The sequence below is a fragment of the Mustela erminea genome, chromosome 8 (genome assembly GCF_009829155.1).
Source record: "Mustela erminea isolate mMusErm1 chromosome 8, mMusErm1.Pri, whole genome shotgun sequence".
NCBI lineage: Eukaryota > Metazoa > Chordata > Mammalia > Carnivora > Mustelidae > Mustela > Mustela erminea.
The window spans coordinates 87,122,258-87,147,480 of NC_045621.1; the positions used below are offsets into that span (position 1 = coordinate 87,122,258).

General features: G+C 37.6%; 1 protein-coding gene across 1 annotated transcript in view; it reads right to left on the bottom strand.

Annotated features, from left to right (window-relative positions):
• ARHGAP15 (Rho GTPase activating protein 15) overlaps positions 1-23,298 on the bottom strand; it is a 601,111-nt gene extending 577,813 nt beyond the window's left edge. The window contains exon 1 of the mRNA XM_032356220.1: positions 22,990-23,298. The gene's annotated coding sequence lies outside the window, so the exon portion shown is untranslated. The remainder of the gene's footprint in view (positions 1-22,989) is intronic.
• Between the last annotated feature and the right edge of the window lie 1,925 nt (positions 23,299-25,223).

The window sequence follows — 25,223 nt, forward strand, 5'->3', positions numbered from 1 at the left end:
TGATACCTCAAAGACACTCTAGTTTTTCTCTTTATTCAATTTCCCTCGTATTTTGTGTTCTACGATGACATTCACTCAATACTATTTCATAATTGTTCTCGTATTTCCTAAAGTTGGTAGTTTCTAACTTTTCAGAGCACTATGACACAAAATCTCTGGGAAGAATAGATATGACACAAAACCTCCTCTTAAAGATTTTCACCAGCAGAAAATAAATGATCCCTTCAACATTTATGGAGAGTCTCCCAAGTGGCATGTACTATATCAGAGGCTGGAGATTTTCTTTTTTTCTTTTTTCTTTTTTTTTTTAAGTCAGGTGTCTTACAGGTTGGTGAGGATGGAGAAACAAAGCAATAATTAAAGGAGAATATTGTTGTGTCCAGGTGGGGAGAGGAGCAATGGCATCAAACTCCGGTGGAACTGGGAGGTGAAAAGAAAGTCTGCAAAGTTGGGGCTGATGCTAAGTCAGGACAGGCCAGGCATTTCAGACAAAGGGCTCAGCAATGCAAAAGTATGCAAAGAACTGTGAGACAACGTGGAGAGTGAAATGTACTATCAAGAAAAAACATAGCACCAAGAAAGCTCAAGGAAAAGAGAAATGATGGCTTTCATGAAGAAAACAGCATTTAACCTCAGCGTGAGTGAGTCTGTCCTCTCGCGAGCCTCTTGGGGGGCTGAAGGACTGACTGAGAGCCCCTTCCTTCCAACCCAGCCAGGACTGTAAGGGGCTGGTATTCTAGATGCTCTGATGGAGCGATGAAGGAAGAGGGGTTTCCTCGGCATAATACACAAATGTGTTGTATAGATAAAATGAGCACTAGAAAGAGGGTGCAGGACCTGTGGGTGGCCCCTGCCCGCAGAACCCAGGGATGTGCAAGAGGAAGGAGAGAAGACAGAGGAGGAAGGAAATCGAAGGGGCTGAAATGACAGCTGTACTAATGGCCGTGAAACTTTAAACTGTTGCACTTGAGGGTTTGGAGATGATTTCTTTCCATCTGTCCTGCTAGGAGCCTCATACAAGGTGGAGAAGGCCGTTCTAGGCAAAATTTTTTGAGTTGCATTTGGATTCCACTTATAACCCTATCTCTTCACCCTCTTTCAACTACTCATTTTCTCCTTGCCTGTATCCTTACTACTGTGTTGTTCCTCCAGTAGACACTCTATGATCCTTCTCATTTTGGGCTGCCAAAGCCCCCCACTGCAGCACCTACTCAGGTCCCATCTCATCCAAAGAGTCAGCATTTCTGAAATTCCACCATCCATTCTTCCTTACGTATGTCCTTTAAACATCTGTCCTCTCGGTGAATCACGAAGATGTAGATGGGAGGGAAATGCTTAAACTAATTCCCATAAGGGCATCAAGGACTGGTCAGACTTCCCCTTAACTCTCAGGGGGGCATTTACCTGCATCTCAGAATCTCTGGAAACTCTTCTGACTACATGGGAGAAATATCTTGCAACAGAAGAGCCACAGTCAGTCTACTCCACGTCTGATCTTAAGTGAATTCCAAGGGAGGCAGCATTCGTGATCAGGGACAGGACACTGGCATTACATTCTAGTAAATGGTGTTTCCTGGAGTTGTGCGATGTGAGGGCCCTGCCATGGTGGCCTCGTTTCTGAGTGTTTCTGGAAGAAGGCCCTAGGGGAACAAACTCCATTATGAAGGCTGCCCAACCTAGAGGCAAACCCTCACACCCCGGGGTCCAGCATGACTTGGCTCCCAGCATCAGGGAGGGGATGTGCTTGCGGGAACACACACATCAGTTTCACAAGGTGCTGGTCAGAAAGGCAGGGAAGACCTGCAGTGTGTGAGTTTTTCTGTGTTATTATTCCAGGAACATTCACAGGCCTTTGGAATAATTCTGTTGTTCCACCCCGGTTTTCTTCCCTCATTGACCCTCAACTTTCTCTCTTTCATAGCGCAAATTGTAAAATCAATAATATTTGTCTCTGCTTACTTATATCCCACTTAGTGACATCAAACATTTTGTTAACTACAAGTTATATTAAGTTTCCTGTGATCTAGATGCTTATTCAGTATTCCCCTTGTTCTTCCTATAACATATCATCTACTCATTATGATTATCATAATCATCATTATTATCAAAATTTATTAGAGAAAACAGTGTTGTCTGATGCATTTACATTCTTGCGGGAGGCACAGAGAGCTGTGGTGAATGACTAATGAAAATATTGAAGAATAGTCCGTTTTGCCTGTGTCTAAAATATCCATTGATTTCACAAAACTCTCCAAATAAATATCCCTGAGTGAGAAATTGAAATGTAAATCACTTAGGACTGGCTTCACAATTTCTCTAGACTTCCTGATTTTATTTGTACCAAGCGAAGAGCGAAAGGAGCTTTTGATATTGCACTAGTTCCACTTTCAATGCTGCTTTAAAAACAGGAAACTGTGATGATAATGCAGTTTGCAAGAGCCACGCAAACTGGCTCCGTTCAGCCAACGAGGTTCCGTGGTATTCTGGGTCTGATTCTCCCACTACCACGGCCGATACCCAGAGAGGAGCGGATGTGATAACTCGTCTAATCGTAAATTTCATAGCTGCTCTGTCAATTATTTGTTGCACTCTGTTAATTACACCAAGGCTCAGCAGCTTGCCCTTTTGAGTTAGAAAGTGTATTTTTGACATCTCTTTCCCATCAGTAGCATTAAAAATAAAAGTTCATGAAGAATTATTTGGGTGAGGAGAAACTGAAAAGACACGATGATACCCTCTCCATGCTGCAGAGCAGAGCAAAGCGAAGCTCGAGTAGGCCGAGTGTCCTCCCCACAGCGCCACGGCCCGGTCAAAGCAGCTCCAGGACAGAACCTATGTCCCGCTTCATCAAATGTCCTTGCTTTAGTCATAGACCCCCCCCAAGCCAAATGGAAACCATGTATGGAAATAGAAGGTAGGAAGAATTCCGAAGGAAGTCTGACAGAGATTGGGGAGATCATATGATCGTCATAGAGCTATATTCGGTATATATCATGTACATCTTTCAATTTAAGTGTTTGGAAATCTTCCTGTGCTTCCTCACAAAACAATAGAGACTTAGCAAATGTTTACTGAATATATAAATGGAATACAAATATAGGAAATCCCTAATGCCAGTGTACATAGCCTAGCAAGGCCAATTGGAAAATGTCTTTGATCAAGTCCATTTCTGATTCAAAAAAAATATCTATAACTCACTCTGGCCAGTGTTTCTAAGGTCCAATGAACTCTGGTTATTGCATGATAAGTTGGGGCAGGAAGAAAAAAGAAAAAAAAAAAGCAATGTTTTACGGGCTTTCTGAGGCCCATCCTTGGAGAATAAAAGGAATTTTTAAAAATATAAAGAATATCTTTTTTTCATTTCAGAATAAGCCTTTTTTTTCTTTCTTATAAATTAAATGAGTATGTTTAATGACCATCTTAAAATTTAGCAGAGTTATTCATTCTGACAATAGAGAATGTCTTCTTTGACTTTCAAATTCCTTTAGGTGCTTCATATTATTTTTCCAAATAGAAGGACACTTTTGCCTGACGTGGATCACCACTGAAGATGTTGTGAGAACTGTCACAGAAGCAAGCTCCGAGTGTGCCACCAGGGAATTCCCATCCCATGGGTGGTAGCCTCAATTTTCAACACGTGGCAAGTGAGCTATCTGGTCACCCCAACCACCAAGAGCTATGGTGCCCTCAACACACAGGAGCCCTCTGTGGCCGTATGACTCCATTCCTTTCCCAGAATGTGTGGGAAGTGCTATTTCTCCAGGTCTGCTAAGGAGTTCAAGGAAACTCCACAGACAAATATTACTTCTGTGAGAAATTCATTTCTATCCCCTGGAAAGATTTTATGTTGATCTGTGGTAGAGCACGGTCTGTTTGTTCCCCTGTGGAAATGACTTGTGGCCGTGGTAGCTCCAGTAATGTGTGGCACAACCTTTGTGCTACACTTTCCTGACAGGTCAGTAATTAACTTGCATCGCAATTGTTTGTCGTCTCCACCACAGCAGCCATTTACTAAAATAACATTTTAATTTCAGTTTCCTTCCAGTTCACTTTCTTTTTCTTTTTTCCCTGTGGCTTCTACATCTCTATTAAGTCTAATTTCCCCAGACCACTTCCATACGCGGAGAGAGTGCAATAAAACTCAGTTTCAAAAATGTCAAATATAATGAGAAAAGAACATCATAGTAAAGGAATGTGACCATAGCCACCCCATTGGGTAACATTGTCTTTGACTGGGCAGGTGTTATATATAGGAAATGTGGTAATAAGGCTTTGCATTTATTTAACTTAACTTAATCAGGGAATCAGGGTGATATTCTGCATTTACTGACAAAGTCTGGCAAGTCAGCTGCATGGATAAACTAATACAGTTATTGTCATTACCCGTGGGCATTCAAATGGTGAAAATGACAAGTAAAATACATTTTTTTAAGTAGAATAAGTCCCAGACAAAATTGTATGACAGGCAACTTTGATCTTTTTTTAGATCATGGTATCTTGTTGCCATCTCTCATCCCCTGGGGACCTTAGCCTTCTAGTCTCTGTCTTATTGGAAGCAAAGCAATAGATTTACATTTCAAGTATTTATTGAGACTTTACCTGAAAAATAGACTTTTTAGGTCCCGCATTTTCTACAACAATTATTGAAAATCCCAGGCACAGATATTAGCACGTTTGCCCACCATGGATTCTGGATAAGAGTGCAAGGGCGGATGGGACTGAGGAAAATCTTAAGGCGAAGGTGACATTTGACCTTGACGTTGTATAAAAATAAGATCCAAAAGGCAGAGAAGGGATATCAAGGGCAATACAGGCTGAGATCACCAGATTTAAGGAAAACAGGAGTAAACATCCACAACAAATGATGGCAAATGGGAGGCGGGAAAGTGAGGGAAAGATAGTCATTAGGGCTAGATGAGGAGAATCTTGCCATTTCTAGTAAAGAATCTGGCTGTTGTCTTATAGAGCCTGGGAACGTCTGATGATCTGTTTCAGGCATAATGACCTCGCAAAGGATTTGGTGAAGAGACCCCCAGAGAAATGGATCCCCAGCCTCTGCAGAATGGTAGCATTCTCATGGGGTGCTTCTTAATGAACTTCCAATCAGGATAAATAGCATAGCATCTATTTGTGAACACTGATCTTATGATAAGAGCACCCAAGAAGTGATCTGGGAAAAAAAATACTCCAGAACTTCAGGAGCCTCCTTTTGAACCTCCAGGTGCATGTTTAATGCTTCCGGTCACCAATGAAATGAAGAGAGAGGTGGAAACTTCATAGGAAGGACACAATGAAGCACTTAAGGAAGAGCTATCAAAGGGTACAATTCTATTATGAGGACAAAGAAGAAAAATGAAGTGAAGATTAGTAGAACTGCTTCTGAATTTCCCTCCAGTGATCAGGTAAGTAGTACAAAATTGAAAAGCAAATAGGAATAAAATGCCTGTGCTATTGTAATTATGTTTAGGCAGCATAAGAAATTTTATGAAATGGCAATCTCCTGATACACAGGAGAACCATAAGGGGCATAAGTAATGCAATCCTCCCTCTGTTTCCTCTGTCAGTTTTGACCTAATCTAGCAAGAAATGCTGAGCCATTTTCCGCCTCTTGCGTACAAGTATCAATTAAGGGAAAACAGGGTGACTATCTTAGGGCACTGGATGATGAAATGTCACTTAAGGAGAAAACATTGGCTGTAGAACAAGTTGCTCAGCAGCCTCAGTATGAGGAAACACTAACAAAACAAGCAGTCTCAGATACTTTCTGGGACAGGGCCGGTTCTCTGATCTTTGTTGGAGGAGTACCAAGGGCAAAAAGTACATTTCAACCTGTGATTGCTCCTTTCCTGGAATTTCATGTTCCATAGCATTTGCTTCCTAAAGGATGTGACTCAGTTGCAAAGCCCTTTCATCAAGCGGATTAAATCCTATCACGCACTGATTGTATTACACCGGGATCCCTCTGGCTCTATCTTGGCCAGCCCAGGTTAAAATATGGAGAAGCTGCATATTGTATAATTAGTGTTTGACAGTAATTAACAGGAGTCAGTAATTGACAGTAGTCAAATATGGCTGACATTTGTTTTATTTAGCAAATTTGTTACTGTATCCGATTAGTCTTTCCCTAATGCTCCTGTCTTCAAAGTCTGAATTGATTGGATTGGATTTCAGTGCCAAGAGGACACGTCTGAAAATGGACAGTAATGTCATTGTCCACTGTTGTGACAATGACACCATTAAAATAAAATATTTCAGTAAATTTCCTTTAATGCATTTAAAAAATTAGTTTCTCGCTCAGTAATGTATGCATAAAATACATTTTAAATAGTTTGTGTGTGTGTGTAGGCCTATGCTTGTGTACAAAGCACAACGAATTGTCACAAACTGAACACACTCGTGTAACCACACCCAAACTGAGAAACTCGACCTTGTTAGCATCCCAGACACCCCTGAAGCCACCTTCCAGTCACAGTCTCCACCCACCCCACTAAAAATAACCATTATTCTGTCTTCTTAGTTTTTCCTATTTTTAAAGTTAATCTAAATGGAAAACCTAGAGTATGTATTTTTTATTGATGAGTTTATTTCACTCAAACATTTATTTGTGTGGCTGATTGCTATGTAATATGCTTCCGTGAAGTGCTTATAAAAAAAAAAAAAAAAAACTTTTGTTAGTTCTTCTTTTAGGTTCTTTGTCCTTTCTGATTTGTAGAAGTTATTTTTATATTCTGGATACAAGCCATTTTTAAATACATATGTGGCAATAATGATGTTTTCTCACTTTTGGGTTACTTTATACTCTCTTAATAGAATATTTTCATCAATAGACATTCTTAATTTTAATATTGTCTAATTTATCATTTATTTCCTTTTAAGATTAGTGATTTTCTTTTGTCCTTTTAAGAAATCCTTGCCTGATCCAAGACCACAAAGACTATTCCTATATTTTCCTCTAAAAAGATTTGTTTCAACTTTTATTTTTAGAAACGTGATTCTTGTGGAAATAATTCCTGTGTTTGCTCTAAGATAGGGTATCTTTCTATAGAGATAATTCATAAATATTTCATATGCATATATGAAATATATATAGATACATGGATTTCCTCTAATTGGAAAGACCAGCCATCTCTCATGGTTTATTGAGGTGAGAAAGGACCAAGATCTGGCTCTTCATTAGGAGTAATCAGATACTGGAGAGCTCTCCTATCCACAAACGTTGACAAGAGAGGCAGTTGTGTCCAATAATCACATATATCAAGAAACACTGGCAGTTGGGGTTCATGCTGAATAGAAAGATCTACTCGACAGGTAGGAGAAAACAACCACTGGTAATCTGAGAAGGGCAGGACTCAGAAGTTCAGATTTGCAGACTGTTATCAACTAGGAGGTTTGTTGTCAAGTGTCAGAGGGCTGATTACTGGATATTTGTTCAGACCTATCTCAATTCAGCAGAAGGAAGACTGGCAGTAGAGATATTCTTTAATATAAAGGAAAAACCCTACCAAGAGGATGAGGCCATGAATGACCGGGTTACCAGCAGAAGAAGTTGTGGTTGAAGACGAAACAAATGTCTAATGAGGAAGGGCATGACTTGCTGAAGGACTGGGACTGGTAAATAAGGGGAAACACACCCCACGAATACATTCCAACTGCAGACCGATGCCATGATCGCTTGTTATAAATTTAACATTGAACTCCTTTCCACTGGAATTAGCTAAAGACTACCTGCATTAAGCTAAGATTTATCCCAGGAGTTAGGGTCAGAAATAACTTCAGCTGTAAAGGAACAAATGGCTTTCTAGTGAGGAGTAAGAAAGCTATCGAGCCGTGATTCTCAAGCATCAATAAGAGAAGCTTCATAAACACGCAGAGTTTACTACATTACTACACATTCCAAAGACTCCCGTCCAACAACACCAGAAAGGAGTCTGAGAAACTACATGTTTGCCCTTCACCCCAGTGACTGAGATGCACACTGAACTGTGCTGACAAACAAGTCTCTAGAATTACATAAAGCTCTTTTTTTTTTTTTTGTATCTGCGTTGTTCTAAAATTATGACTAATTACTACAGTATCTTCTTATGTTTAAACCCCATTGCTACTCAGGTCATATTTGTAAATATTGTTGTTCTAAGTTTTCTGGAAATGCATTTCACTTTGGAATTTGTTGGTGGTTGGGGAAGTGGTATTGATCATAGTTGGGAAAAGTGAGAAGAGAAGTGACTACATGGCTAAATAGGTAGATACTGAAAAATGAATTCTTTCATATAAAGGAAAAACCCAATAGGATCATACTACAAGCAGTCTGGGTCTATTGTGAGTGTTTCAACATGAGTGCTTTTTTTTAATTTGTTTTTTAATGTTTATATCATGAACTTGGTAAGTGTGAGTAAAACAATATCAATTTAAACCTTTGGAAAACATTTCTCTTGATTGTAAAACCTCAAAGGATGTTTGGTGTGAGAACAAACAAATTCCACAAAATTTTGTTGTTTTCATTCAAACTTAATCTGAAATCTTTGGGCAATGAGGCTTTCTTTCATGAAGCCAAGAATATCAAAATGGCAAAAAATATTTACTAGTTCACAGTATTTAAATTGAAAGTTTTTGATTGAGTTTTTAAATTCTTGCCTTTGAGTATCCTTCAATATGCCAAGTGTATTTACTTTGCAAAATGTATCTTTTCCTTTCTAGGCTGAAAAGACTCTTTCAATGCCTTAATTTCTTGAAGAACTTCAGGTGAATTACCAGGAATCTCCACCCAGGAGTTATTAGGGGCTGAAGCCCCAAATTAAACAAGGAGTGCTTCTCTTTCCTCAAAGTGGAATTCAGGGACCTCACCCCAGGAGGGAAAAGGGAGAGGAGATGGTTAGATACATTATCTATCCATCTAGGTTCCAGTTAAGTGAATGTTATTATAATTTGAGGTAGTATAACCAAATATCTATTTTAATTTAGGCTCCTCACAAAGCAAAATACAGAATCTGGACTTGGCTGCCTTGAAGTCAAAAGAAAACGCATAAAAAGTCTGGAATTTTAAAATGGCTATCAGGATTACTTATTTTATTTAAAAATCATTCAACAGTAATTTTTATTTTCCTTCTGTCCTCCCTTTATTTGCTTACATTCTTTGTCTTATCTACTTCTGAGGCTTACTGATGCCCATCTATTCACAATTTGTATGATGAAATGGGTTACACAATCACACCCATCCCACATTTCCTCATCTAGCACGCTGTGGATTTCACATGTACGTGTGTGTGCATGTGAGTGTGTACATGTGTTTAAACTGTTGTTTAGATTATCTTCACCACCTAACATATATACATCCCTTCGATCTCCCCTAAAACAATGCACCTGTGCGAGTGCCCAAGTTCTGGTCCATATCTTATATCACATGACTTTGAAAATACCAGACAAATTAAGGATGACTCTACTTGTTATTACTTAGAAAAGTTAACTTTTGGAGCCATCTTGTAATGATTAAAAAAATGCCTTGAGGAGGAGCGCCTGGGTGGCTCAGTGGGTTAAAGCCTCTGCCTTCGGCTCAGGTCATGATCCCAGAGTCCTGGGATTGAGACCTGCACTGGGCTTTCTGCTCAGCAGGGAGCCTTCTTCCCCCCTCTCTCTGCCTGCCTGTCTGCCCACTTGTGATTTGTCTCTGTCAAATAAATAAATAAAATCTTTTTTTAAAAAAATGCCTTGAGGAACATTAGCAATAGAACAGCATCGGTTCTTTCAAGTTAGGAAAAGGAACCCACTCATGGAAGTTAGACAAACGAAACAAGGGCCTCAATGAAAAGTCTACACAAAAATGGATTTTCTTTGGTAGACTAATCAAATGTGTTGGTGAGTCTCTGAGCCTTTATTAAGATTTATTCTGTATATGGAAGTTATCTGGAGGAGTCTAGTTCTTTCTAATCATGACACTATGCTCCTGCTTTCTTAGGAGTAGCTATAAATTCAAGAAGAGGTGGAAAACTGGCAGACTGCCAACCAAATTCAACCCACAGACATATGTTGTTGGGCCTGAACAATGTTTTAGAATGTTTTGAATCAGTTTCCAATCGAAAAATGAGGATTTGTATTTTAAAAAAAGAGAAACATGTGCAGATCTGTGTGTCCCCCCCTTGAAAAATCAGAAGACGTAGAAAACTGGTCAAGGATGTATGGTAACAGTCAGCTGGCTGCGGGGGGGAGGGGCAGCTTCTACATCCTGTAAACAGGGCAAGTTCTCTCCGATATAGCAGTTTCTGCTGCAAGTTAAATCAGTATAATTTTCTATATCTCATTTTTCCGCCCACACTGGTGGGATTAGAAATGGAGAATGAAACCAAGAGACTGTACCTGTACCACTGGTTTAGAAAGAGGTTCCTCAGAGATTAGTATTATTTCATCTATTTGTATAACTTTTTCCGCATGATCACACATTGCCAGGAGTCAGGTACTATGCTGTGCTCTTTGCTACGGCCAAGCAGGTTGCCCTTTTCTTCCCTCCCTGCTCTCACCTCCTTTATTGCTCCTACTACGTTTTAGCAGATAATTAGATCCTGACTTCTATTGTGTTCTGCTCTCTATTTGAGTTATGTGTTTCTTCTGACCAAACTGGCTGTGAGCTCTTTAAATCAGACACTGCATGTGTCAGCATGGCTCCGTACTATAGAGAGGGCATCGTAGAGGTGTCTGCCCGAAATCCCCTAGTACCATCAACATTTCCAGCAAGTTCAGGTTGGCCACCCTGTTAGAATGGTTGCGATTTCCAGTCCCAAGTGTCACTGGATTCTTTTTTTTTCCTTCCTACTTCTCTACATAAAAATATGCCACACGGACCTAGGATACAGTGCACCACAGTCAGGGGAAGTCAGAACAATTACTGCATGTCACCCCCCCCCCCCACCTTCCCAGCCTCAAAGCATCCTCTCCACCCACCTGCCATACTGACCAGTCTATAGTCTTCCTTTCAAGCTGATTTCTCTCACTCTGAAACTATGGCCCACTTACTAATCTCCCTTCTTAAAGCTAGACCTCTACCCTAAAGCCTTCTGGTCTATAGGATATAAAGCCAGTTCTCCAAAGACAGCACCATTGTCACTGGGCATTTGGTCCGTCACTTCCCACTGACACACTGCTCTCATTAATCCAATATGCTGACACCGACTGCTTTCAGAATTAGGACTGAGATCCACGAAGTCATTCAACCTCCACACATAGTATCCTGAGCAGGATTCCCCAAGGAAAAAAACAAAACACTTCTATCTCTTCTCTAACTGGGGCAGCAACCTAGACTCTGGACCTTCCAAATTTCTTTCTTATTTTTCCTTTTCTCAGAATCACTTTACTAGGACCCCAGCATAGCTGCCTCATGAACCATTTCTGTCACCACCTTACCACTCTAGGAAAAATCATATGTAAACTAAAAATGCGTGAGGAGAATTCTATTTTTTGTCTCTCTCCTTATCTGTAGTTTTTCTTTGCTTCACTTTAATTTCAAGTCCAAGAGTCAATGGTTCTCTACCACTTTTGAAATTGTGCTGTGTGGGGACACCTGGGTGGCTCAGTTGGTTAAGCAGCTGCCTTTGGCTCAGGTCATGATCCCAGGACGCTGGGAGAGAGTCTGCTTCTCTCTCTGTCTGCTGCTCCCTCTGCTTGTGCTCCCTGTCTCTCTCTTTGACAAATAAGTACAATCTTTTAAAAATAAAAAACAAATAAATAAAATAAATAAACTGCTCTGTGTGGGCAACCCTCTCAGGTCCCCTCTCTTCAGGAGCTTGGTACTACTGCCCAATAAACTTTGCTTTGATGCCTGAATAAATACTAAATAAATAAATAAATTGCTCTGTGTGATGGATTAATTCTTCAAAACTAAAGGGTATCTTCAGTGAGGACACAACTTGAACTGCTTGAAGGAAAATTTCCATATCAACCAAAAACTGGTAAATAAACAAGAAAAGAGCCTTCTTTCTCCTCCTTCACACGGCCATACTATATTCCCCCACGCAGCTGTATTGAGGAAATGAAACTAATCGCAAGAAATTGCTCTTGATGGGTTTCATAATGTTATCGTAATACTCAGAATTGAAATAAACCAGAATTATCCTGCCATGATCTTTAGATCATAATGAAGGAAAACTGTGGTCATCATTGGATTCTAGGCAACCTGATAAAACAGTTACTACTACAGCTACTATTCACACTACATTTAAACTTTTTTAAAGCAATGATTTTCTGCTACAAACTAGGCAAAGTTCTTTACACATGTTATTTTCTGTCTTAACTCATGAGGAAACTCCCCATTTTTTAGATGAGGGAACTCAGTCTTCAAGAGATTAAGTAACTCGCACAAAATACCATGGACTGTATCTAGCAAGGGGTGGAGCCCAGAGATCTCAGACAGGCATAAATGCCAGGTTGTGGGAGCACTCATTCTCTTCTCTCCATCCAATCAATCGACCAGATTCTGTTCCAGAACTTTTTTTTTTAATCCCTTACAGTGATAATAAGGTATTTAGAGCACAGGCTCAGAAACCAGAAAACACTTAGGAAAAATATGTTCTTGACATGTCTTGAAACAATTCAATTTTTCTATATTTCATTGTCTTCTTCTATTAAATCTATGAAAATCTCCTGCTTTTCTTACGAGCTTGCTGAATGATCACATAAAATAATGTACATAAAATCACTTTTAAAACTCTAAATAGAATATACATATATTAATTAACTTGAACCCAACCATCACCCTGAAGACATAAAGTGAATCTGAAATAGGCAAAGTAAAGCAGTAAGAGAAACAGGAGTATGAGGGCAAGTAAGACCCCTTTGGCTATAGTCTAGGCAAGACTTAATGGATGACCAAATTAATAACTGTGACAATAAATGAAATGGAGAGAAGGAAATGGATGCCCCTAAAACCTGGCAACTGACTGGATGTGTATGGAATAAGCAGCGTACAGGGGTCCACAGAGATTCCAAGCTTACTTGTTTAGGTAATTTCAAAAATAGGGACATCAAGTCAGCAGGAGAAAGAGGAGGATTCTGTAGGGAGATTAGGGGCTAACTGGCGACATATTCAGTTTGAACTGCTGTTGGGATTCCATGGAATGGCATCAAGGGACAACTAAAAATGAGAAACAGCATTGGGAGAAAGGCCAAGGGCAAAGATAGTACTTTAAGGACTATCTTTGAGGAATTTTATTTGTTTATTTATTTATTCATTCATCCAATTTCAAGCCAGGTAACGGGAAACTATTTAAATGTTCTGGCAACCACATTGCAGGAGAAAAATGAAGTGGATGACATTAACTTTAATAATATATTTTATTTAATTCAATATGTTAACATTTTATAATTTCAACATATAATCAATATAAAAATGTTACCATTCTTTTTATTTGTACTGAGTTTTCAAAATATGGTTATTTTACACTCAGTTTAGACAAGGCACATGTCAAATACTGAATACCCATTTGTAGCTAGTTGCTTTCATAATCAGCTACAAGATCTAAGAAAGTATTCGGGGGGTTTGCAGGCTGAGGAGAGAACATAGGTCTACAGGAAAAAAAAAAAAAAAAAAGAAATAGAAAAGGCACCTGCAATGTGACAGAAGCAGAGGCAAAAATTGTTTTCTTCCTCACATGTTGTATAACATCTTTACAGAAGGCAATATACGCAGCAAACAAGAAACAGGTTTTCCACAGATGGTATCATTTTAGACAGCAAACAAAGCAGGATCGTTTTAGACCCTTTCGGACCTTAGGGCCTCACAAATGTAGTCCAGCATTGCTTAACTCCTAACACTTAATCGACTTAGAAATTGTTAGCATGGCAGAGTGAAAATAACATGGATTTTTGTATTCTCGTGGATTTATCTCAAATATGCCTCTAAATCATGACATACTCTACCACATTGCCCTGTAAATTTGGGCACTTAGCCACTTACCTTTAATTTCCTTATCTTTAAAATGGACGTACTAACTTCTTTACATGACTTTTGTGGCTATCAGATACTATTAGGTAGGCAAAACACCCAATATATAACATGCATTATACATACTATCATAATCATAGCTATGATGATCATTGTTTACAATGCCTCTCTAATGTATATTGATGAATGTCTCACACTATTGTAAGCATCTTGAGATTGAGAAAATAATTGTCTATATTTTGTAACACCATAGTACCCAACACAGTGTTGGAGATACCACTGGGGTAATCAACACTCATTTTTCTCCTGTATTCCACTTAAGACAACCAAAAAAAAAAAATTATTTTTAAGTAAAGATAAAAAATAAATTATATATAAAATGTACCACAGAAGTGATTCTTGTATTGATTAAATGTCTTTTTTTCCTGAAATGAATAGGTAACATTATATGGAAACTCAGATTGGTTGATTTTCTACTGCCTTTAGCAGAAAGATGAATTGCTCAGGGGCACCTGGGTGGCTCAGATGGTTAAGTATCTGACTTCAGCTCAAGTCATGATCTCCAGGTCCTGGGATCTAGCCCCACAGTGCGGGGTGGAGTGGGTGAGGGGAGGGGGTGTGTGTGGGGGGGGGGTCCCAGCTCAGCAGGGAGTCTGTTTCTCCCTTTCTCTCTGCCTTTCCCCCTGTTTGTGTGTGATCTCTTTCTTTCTCCCTCTAATGAACAAATAAAACCTTAAAAAAAAAAAAAAAGAATTCCATTGCTTTGACTGTAGCCTTTACATTATAATAAAAAACTAATGCAGAAAGATAAATTTCCCTTTGACTCAGCACCCAATTTCCTGAGTATTCAACCTTTCAGAGCTCTTTTAAGTAGATATCTCATTTGAGTCTAAGTTCAGCATTACACCAGTAGAGACTAGAACAAAAAGTTCTCTCTGTGTTTAAGAAATTAATTTACAGTAAACATAAAATTAATGCTTTTAGTGAAATAGTTTAAAATTTAAATGTTTGGAGATGATTGGTGTTTTGCATCAGTTTATGGCAGTATGTTTTCAGATGGTGGGTCATTTCTTCTGAGTTTCAGAAAGGCACTATAGTATATAATGAATTCAGTCTTCCAATCCAAACTTTCATCACTGCAAGGTTACTCAAAACATACCCATCATTTGTCATTGGTTTGAACTAGCTTCTCTTTCTAGCTTATCTTTTCCTAAATTTATTCTATTTTTTTTTTCAGACCCAGAAGAAGTCACAAATCTCCAGAAAGCCTTTTTGACTCTATAGTCCAGAGTCAACTTTCATATCATTTATTTTTTCACTAACCAAATATTCATTGAGAGTTTATCATCTGCTTACCATGTTCTACTTTCTAGATGTTCAATAGCAAATAAACAGACAAGGTCGATATGCTCATAGACGATTCAGTTTAAGTTGAAAATAGCCACTAAGCAAGTAGACAAAAAATAATAATAATAATTCCCTATATCCAAAATGCTATTTAGAAAAATGAAAGCAAATTAATGAAAAAGAGAGAGCCCTGCAAGTCATGAAAGGAGATTGAATTAATTTGAAATAAAATAGAAAGTCATTTAGAATTTTTTTTTTTTTTTAAACTGGGGAAGTTTTAGGATTTAAGTCTTAAGAAGGTCACTCTGGCTACTTCTTAGGAAATAAGTATGGTATGAAATGTAGAAGCAAGAAGATGAGTCAGGAAGATTCTGTAGTATCAGTGGTAGAAGTGGTAAAAGGTAACTGGATTTGGGATAATTCAGTTTATATTTTACCCCTTGCTTAATGTCTGATTCATTCCTCCTAAGAGAAAAGCTGTTAAAGAAAAGCCCAAGATATACAATCAACATTTATAAATACAAAAATATATGAATAAAGTAAACCAGTTCACATAAGTAATAAAAAATTATTTTTAAGTAAAAATAAAAAATAAATTATATCTAAAATGTAACATAGAAATGATTCTTGTATTGATTAAATGTCTTTTTTTCCTGTATTATTTCCTCTGACAATATTTTCAATGTTTGTGAGACTTACGGTATTCTTGCCCATGGAGTGTACTTAATAGTCAATGATACCACAGAAAAACATCTTTAGGGTCAAAAAAAAAAAAAAAAACCCTGAGTGGAAGGTTCTGGAAGGTTCTAGAAGTTGCCACCTCTCCAACCTTCTTGAGGGCATTGAAACATGTGCAAACCAAAATTATTCCATATGTTTTATATGATTTCTCTCTCACTTAAAAGTAGAAAGTGAATTAATGAGTATAGTTTTATCTAAAATTGCGATGTTACTACATGCCACAGATTGTATTCATTTAACAGGTTTTTTTTTTTTTGAGGAAAAGTCATTATACCAACTAACAAACAAAAATTTGATAAAAAATAACGAACCTTGAGTCTGAAAAAAATATGTAACTTTCCAAGAGCCACTATTGAGAAAAGTTAAGTAAATAGAATAATGGGATCTAAATCAAAATTTTATAGGCTCTGCTTATTGCTGATGAATTGAATGTGGTTTGGAGTAGGAAATATGTGGGTAAGAGTATAACTGAAGGTAATTCACAGATAGATGAATGGTGCTGCTATTAACTGAGATGAGTAAAAATAGGGAAGAAGCAAGTTGGGTTGGGGGCAAGAAGGGAGTAAGTAAGAGGTTAGTTTTGAACATAATCATTTTGCTATCCCAATGAGACATTCGAGTGACATTCAAGTGAAGATGATGAGTAGCTAGTTGTGTTTATAGTTAAAATGCTAAGAAAAAGTTCTGATCTCGAGATACAACTAGAATACAGATCATATTTAAACTCATGGCATGGTAAGACATTTGCCTGGGAATAAACTTAGAAGACAAGAGCCAAGGCTAAAAAGAAAGAAATCTGAAGACTGAGTGCAAGGCATTCCAATATTTAGAGTTGAATGATGAGGAAGATTTATCAAAGGAGACAGAGAAAGAGCGTCCAGTTAGTTTGGTGAAAAACTGAAAGAATGAAATACCCAGGAGTCAAATGAAGGGAGAGGTTCAATAGGGCAGGAATGTTCAATTGCATCAAATGCAGCTCACATAGTCTACTATAGTAGACTATAGTTTACTAATATAAAGACATGTAAATCACCATTAATTTGGCAAAATGAGTCTAAGACTCTGAGAATAAAATGTCCTGTGATATTTCCATAGCACTGCATTTATACATTTAGATTTATGCTTAAATTCTTGTGTTTGTGCACTAAATTACCTAAAAAGTTTTCATTGGCTAGATAGCACATTGATTCTTTGTGTCCCCAATAATTTCTAGCACAACACAGTGTACTTAGAGTTTAAAACTATTTACGGAATTGAATTGAATTGGGCTGATGCCCACCAAAATAACAATCAATTTTAAACCTGCAATAGTAGTATGTGTAATCGACAAGGTCTCTATTTTAAAAATAAGATTTTCTGCTTATTCTTTGGCATTCTGTAAATATTCCCTCTCATCAGATGAGCTTTCCTACAATGTTAGAGGAGACTGGAACCATGAAGTGTATATTTCCTCACTTTGCCTCCTCAATGCCTCTTTCTATCCCATCATCCACATACACACTCATTAAAGCGCTCTCCCTTCAGGTTCAGGTTAACTTACCTGGTAACTTATCTACTTGAGCTCATGATCACATGCAACTGTCTTTAGTCTCTGAGACCTTGTCAGCTTTCTGGATATATTGCCTTTGTTTCCTTCATTTGCATTCCTTTTCTCTTTTCCTTCACTTCAACATTCATGTTTCATCCCTTTTCTAACTACTACCTATTTCGAGACTTAAAAAAAGAGTATTTTACATAGGCTATCCCCAATTTCTTACTTCTCTGACATCTCCCTCTAAAGCTTGAACTTCATTAATGCTTTTGGTCCTTAATTAAAAAACTGAGAAAGGATACATTATCTTATTAAGAAAAATAAGTAGGGGCACCTGAATGGCTGGGTTGGTTAAGTGTCCAACCCTTGGTTTTAGCTCAGGTCATGATTGCAGAGTCCTGAGATGGAGCCGAGCCCCAAGCCAAACATAGAGCTTGCTTGTTCCTCTCCCTCTACTCCTCCCTCTTACTATCTTTCTCTCTCTCTCTCATAAATAAATAAAATCTTCTTTAAAAAGGAAGAAAAACAAGCATATCTTTAATCTTTTAAAAAGCAAGCTCAATCTCAATCATAATAACAGAAATACCCATAAAACTACATTGCGATACAATTTTCTACCCATTAGCAAAATCTGAAAAGTTTGGCTACAGAGCTTCGACCAGCATTCTAGATTATAAACCAAGAGACAAATTATTTTGTCTCTTGGCTTATAAGTAAATAGTATCCCTGGAAGTTCATCCCAAGGATATATTTGAAAACACACACAATTTCATTAACACATTCATTACATTAGGAAAAATTGAAGACACCCATGACTCTTTTAATAAAATCTGATACATCCACACAGTGGAATACTAAGAGGGAGAAAAAATTGAACAGTTTCTCATTTTTACTATGGAAATATCTCTAAGATATTATTAAAAGGAAAAAAAAAGCAAAGTGGAGAGGTGTGTATAATATGCTACCTTTAATATAATAAGGGATGATATATGCACTTTCATTATATATAAGTATATGCAATTGTGAAAGATTTAAAAAAAAAAAAACTATGAAAAGTGGTTCCCTATTGGATTAAGGGGGGTGGATAGAGGTATATAGAAATGGGAATGGAAGAAAGATTATTTTCTATAATTTTTATATTTAGGTTTTGATTTTGAACCTCTTGCCGCATCACCTATTCTTAAATTCAAAACAAAACAAAACAAAAATACGTCCATAAATCATTATAACCACAGCCTGTCTAAGGACCTCAAGGCACGTGGAGAGGGGAACCAGCGCTTGACCTTACAGGAATATCTACCTTCTCTGACTGCAACTATTTCTGCAAACTGTCCTGAGGAGTATACCACCAGCAGGGAGATCTATGCAAAAAGCAAATAAATCCGGATGCTGGCTAGCCCATCATCCAAATGAGGACTTTCAATTATGTATTTCCCCTGCTTAACAGTACTATTGTTACTTACAACCTTTCATCATAATCTGCTCAGCAGGTCTCCTCTCTTAGGATTTCAAACGTCTTTCTGGCCTTATCTCCTACTACTGTATTTGTAGCTACCAAAACTAGTCAGCTCATTTTTCCTTGGAAATTCTCTGACTTTTGTGTCTGGACATATCCCCTTTCTGTTCCCTGGAATGTTTCTCAAATCCCAAATCCTAGCTGTCTTTGAAAAATACTACAAATCTTTCCTCCCAAACTGTCCTGATTTCTCTGATAGGATATAATCAAGTGATATAATGCCTGGAAATTCTCTAATTTACTGCCTGGCACATAACTGGAATACAAAATGTTTCATGAGTTTCTGAATCCTCATATGGTATTGGACAAATTTCACTTGTATTATAATAATTATTAATGTAACAATCATATTAGATTATAAACTCCTAGAAGAAAAATGTTGAGACAAGTATTCATCTATGAGGTAGCTCTTGAAAAATACTTTAAAATTCAGTTTAATTGAAACGCTTGCTTCATTCAAACCTACCTTTAAACTGATACTGTATTTCTGTCTGATTATAAAGTTCAGAGAATTTGAATAAGCACTTTTTTTAAGTGTGACCATTTGTGGCTGTATAGTAGAGTTCTGCGGCTTTTACCTATAAGAAATAAAGTCACTTTTCTTCTGGGGAAAGTATTTTAGTTTCTGTGTGGAGGCACCTCCATTCAGCAAAGAGTACATGTGTTGCAGGCTCAGGAGGCCCCTCCATGCTAGAGAAGACCCGTGACCCAATGCAGTCACTCATGGTGCTAGTGTCTTAGGGTCAATGATTAGCTCTACCATGGTCATGTGACAAAATTTGGCCCAATCAGATCTCAATCTGAGACCTTTACAGTGGTGATAGGGGAAAGTCAAAATTCTGCAACACATCTGAAAGGGTCAAATGTAAACCTAACACTTTCTAGTCAATTCTGTGAACTTCTGTCAGAGAGGGCTTATAGCACATTGGGAAAAAAAAAAAAAATCTGAGTAATGAAGAAAATACAACCCAATCAAAAACCCATGTGAGCTCCTAGATTCTACCATGCCTGACTTTGCTTTCCTTGGGTTTTAAAGTTATACAAATTAGTGACTATCTCTATTGCCTAAACTAATTTCAACTCATTTTCCATCATTTGAAAAAAAAAAAAAAAAGGCATTTTGCCAACTCTAAACTGATATTTAGAATACTTGTAAGTATAGTTTAAACTCTAGCTCAATAACATGTATTGTTCAGTGCAAAAAAATATGCTTCTGGTATCCAAAGTTTTAAATTCAGAATATTAAATTATTTTAAAAATGCATATATATTAAACAATGGAGTATTTAAGTATTTTCTAAGTGTATGTGAATATGAAAATAGTGTTAAGGCATAGTGCAATTAATTTTCATCCTCTACAAGAACGGTGTATATATTATTCAGGAATATCTTAGAGGAATGAACACATCTCTGTGGACCCTTCATATAAGACACACTGTGTTTAAATACCTTAAGAGGACCAATGGTTAACAAAACACTCTTCCATCCCCCAACTATTTGCTATAGTATCATTTTCTTCACCTGACTGAAGTCTTCAACATGTAGCTGTCCCTTTGGATTTGTCTATTGAGTGACCTTATTAAAATTTTACCAGGGAGGGGAGGCCTGGCTAAGAAGTAAAAAGAAACAAAGCTCTGTAGCTTTCTCCTGTGAGCATGAATTATTTTTATCAGATGCTCTAAGTGCTGGGAAATGGGATGAGTAAGTTTTAAGGACAACTGAAGTAGGATGGAAGGAGCCAAGTGGGGTCTGTCCTTCTAGGTACCAAGGCTGTGAGATTCTAAGTTAGGGACAGAGCAGGCCATTCCAAATCAAAGCATTCAAAAAGAATAAAGGAGGAATATCAATGAAAAAAATTCTCTTTTCTCAATTTTGCTGAATGCTGGCCCCAAGTGGAAAAGCATGATATACTTTTCATAAATCAGTTTTGAAATTACTTTCCAAATAAGATTTTCTGCATTGTTTCATTTCACCAAAATTTGTTTATTTATTCACTTAAAATGTATAAAGGTATAGTAACCTATAGTAATACCTCATTTGTACTTGACTCTCTTTAGGATTCGGTCTGTGTGTTCAAATGATAATGCATTACTTGTTTTTACAAACAATTCTGAGAATGCCTCAGTTTATATGTCCATCGGTGCTAATTGTTGTTCTTTATAAATCCATACTGAGCTACGTAACTCATTCTTAGTTTTACACATACTTCATAAGATATTTATATTTTAATTTGACAGTTTCTTCAAGAAACAATCATTTAACAAGGAATCTGGCTATTAAAAATATGAAATGGTTTAAAAAACTGCAGTGGACATTTTTTCAGAGTCATATGTTTATGTGGACAGTCACTCTTGGTAATGCATAAGTACTACATATGTTTATTCATGTGATGTTCTTTTATAATAAAATGAAAGTAATGACATATCAACCAAAACTATCTGAATTGTACAGCTTCTGTAGATGCAGAGGTTCAGAACCACAATATTGAAGACAGATTTAAATAATGCTTTCCATTGTGTGGAAATGTAACCAACTGAAAAACTAATCAGAATATCAAAGCAAATACATATTACCAGGGTCTCCCTACACTCTAACAATAAAACACGTATTGAACACCAAGTCCTAATCTCTGTTTTTTTGTGTGTGTGTGTCAGCCTTTTAATAGTCAACAAGTAGCTAGCCTCAGTATTGACAACTGAAGAGGTCTTAAAATAGAGTGTACTAGTATGCCAAATAATTTCCTACTAAATTGACCATATCAAAAAACATTTATATGTGTCTTTCAATGAAAGATAATACAAGAAAAGAATTGTTGCCACTTATCAACCCTGTAACCATTTTTTAATAACACAAAAAATCGGTGTTGTGGAGCCATCACTTACCCCATTCAACAGCACAATAAAAATATTATTAGGGAAGAGTGGATCATATCTGGAGTTCTTATTAAAATTCTTTCAAAAATATACATTCAGATTTATTTTAGGTATTTGTCTCTGAGATTAGCAGTACTGTATATTTTTTGTTCATATGTTATGGAACACAAAGACATTTTGTAAAAGCAAGAAGTCAATATTAATGAAAAGTTCTCATCGCTTTGTGGTTAACTAATCTTTTTCATTTCTAAGGTTATTATTTTGGAAAATCTCAAAGAAGGAAAATTATTTAATTCTATAAATACCAAAAATGTAGCTCCAATTTGCCCTGTCTCCCAAAAGTAACCTTCGATAAAGTCAGCTATGTCTTTCTTATTTAACAGAGAGTTTTGCTTATGAAATAGAAACTTGCCCTCCTTTCACACTATATTTTAAATACAATTTAAGAAAAATTAAAATATTCAAGTGTCATAACAGAGAGCTCTCTTTTGCATTTTAAAACTTTCCTTCCTTTTAACAGCTCTTTAATAAACTACACATTTACTAAACTACACTTTTTCAAAGGTTTCTAATGTTAACATAACACAACACTTTATAGTAGCTCTTACACGTTGCAATTCAGGTATTGTTTCTTATTATTACAAAGTGCCTTTTTATCTTTCATTATCTGGATTCTGAATAGTACACATATTTGTAAAAAGGTGCCACTTAAATGAGAGTTCGTAAAACTACCAGTTAGAGATGCGAAGTCCCATATTTTCTCTAGTATTTTTGAAAGTACTTTCAAACTCAAACTATGCCTTAGTCTGTCTTTAATATTTTAGTATAAAATCTTAGCAAAGATCCTAGTATAATATCTGTTAAGGGACTTTTGAATTTGACAGTTGCAAATATGAAAAGAAGAATGTTTCTACACCAAAGGAAACAAACCGATGTTTTAATCACAGGTGAAACCCATTTCTGTAGAAATATTTGTATGTTCACACAAAACCGTAGGACACCGCCAAACATTTTCAAGTTTAAATTTTCTGTTCAGTATAAGGTTAAAATTTACTTACCTTTTCTCGGTGTTCACTTGTTATTGAAACTGCCATCAACTTCCAACTGTTAATGACTCTTTCAACAAAAACGGAAAACAGTAAAGTAAAGTCACATGTCGTAAGAATAGGCCTACGTTGGATGCTGCTTAATTTCAGTACTGGAGGGAAAAAAAAAAAAGCAGGGGGTGGGGGTGAGCACAAAAACTTTAAAATAAAACCACTTCCTGCGTAGATACGGTTAACCACACACATCACATCATTACTCGATTTGAAGAAATTGCCTTGTATAGTCAAGAATATTGTTATTTTTCAACGTACTTTTCAATTTTCAAACATTACTACATTTATATAGGTTTCATCAATTCTGATTTAATGGGGGGAAATGCATGGTTAAAAATATAGCAGGGGGAGGAGCAGGCGGGGAAGCACTCAGGGAACTTCCTCTTTCTCTGCCTTCTAGCAAGAACTCAAAACCCAAGTCTCTAAGGTCCTCTGTCGGTGTGGGCATGCCCACATACCATTGGGAAGCTCTGCTTACTGACTTGGGAAGCCGAGAAGCCACTTCCAATTCACAGAGCTGACACTTCTCTCTCACTCATGGATGGACCTACTAAGAGGTGCTCCACGTCGTGAATCCAAGGTTTTGGGAAGGTTGCTAATGAACTTGAGAGCTGGCAGCAGCCCAGGGCCCTGATGCCACCTGGAGGAAAGAAGGGTACTTATATAGCCCATGTTCTGACCCTTACTCTGGTGGTGGCTTTCACACTGGGGTGGCAATTTCCTGAGCAGTCCTGAATCTGCTGACCAGATTTGCTCTAGCTGAATGATTTTTTCTGTGGCCTGATTTCAGAAGAAAAATCAAAGATGGAAAGGGTAACATTTTTTGGCAAGCTGCTATGTGCTCATCTGGTTCACACTTTAACTAGTCCAGGACATATTTTGGGTGGAGGGGAGCCCTCAAAAACAACAATGGCTTGTGCATCTTTATTGAACCATGGAGTTCAAGAAATAAGCTCCTGGATGTCCAGGCTTGGCTGGTTTTGTGAGATTTCTGGGAGTTTCACAAAAGGAAAAGCTCCCCTTTCAAACATATGAGAAAGTTAAATCACAATCTCTTGTCATACAAGCCAATTAGAACTAGAAAAGTGTGTAATAGCTCTCAGTGGTGTGGAATGGTTGGCACATATAAAGACAATCATTAAAAAAAAATTTTTTTGGTTTATATAGCCCAAGTGAAAGATGGCATGTCCCTTGCAAGTTAATCTACTTTCTCCAGGACTTTTCCTTTTCAAAATTATTTTTCAGATGGACCCAAGATCTATTGATTATCAATCTGGGATGCACCTTTTCAAGTGTGCAGAGCCCTGAAGGTTTCTACTCAGTACTGTCCTTAATACTGAGGAAAACTGCAAAGAACATGACACTGAACATGAGGAAAGCAGAATTCAGGCCTCAGTTCTGACACTCTATTTATTTAACCTTGACCAAGCCACTTATGTTCAGATTCAGGTTATTTTTGATATAAGGGAAGACACAAATGAAAGCCATCTATCTGCCGGAATAAAAGCGTTGGTCCCCCAAATTAGGGGCTTCCCAGGGAAATATGAAACTGCCTTTTGTACACACGGAGGCCAAGGAGAGACCAAAGAGGCAACCCCTCCAGATTGGAAGGTTGGAGGGTTAATAAGCCAGGGAGCTTACATACAAGGCTGGTCTTGGGCCGTCACAGGACAAGTAGTTCTCTGCACCAAAATCTCAAGTTTATATAGAGGCCTTACCTGGGTCCCTCTCATAAACCCTCCGGATCGTCTCATCAATGCATTGCTCTCTCAAAACTGTATCCTTGGGATGTCTGGGTGGCTCAGTGTGTTGAGGCCTCTGCCTTCAGCTCAGGTCGTGATCCCAGAGTCCTGGGATTGAGCCCCGCATCGGGCTCTCTGCTCGGCCGTGAGCCTGCTTCCCCCCCTCTCTCTGCCTGCCTCTCTGCCTGCTTGTGATCTCTCTCTCTCTCTGTCAAATAAATAAATAAATAAAATCTTAAACAAAAAACAAAAAACAAAAACTGTATCCTTGAAGAAGCTCCCACTGTGTGAACTATGGGAACTGTGGGCAGCATGTACATTTCCCAGACAGAGGAGGGGATGAAGAGCTTCTGATTGCCTAGGTGTGGCTCATGGGTCAACCTGTGGTCAAGTTCTCTCGATGACCTCCTCTGACATTCTTTTTCTCCGCACTGACTCTTAAAATCTTTT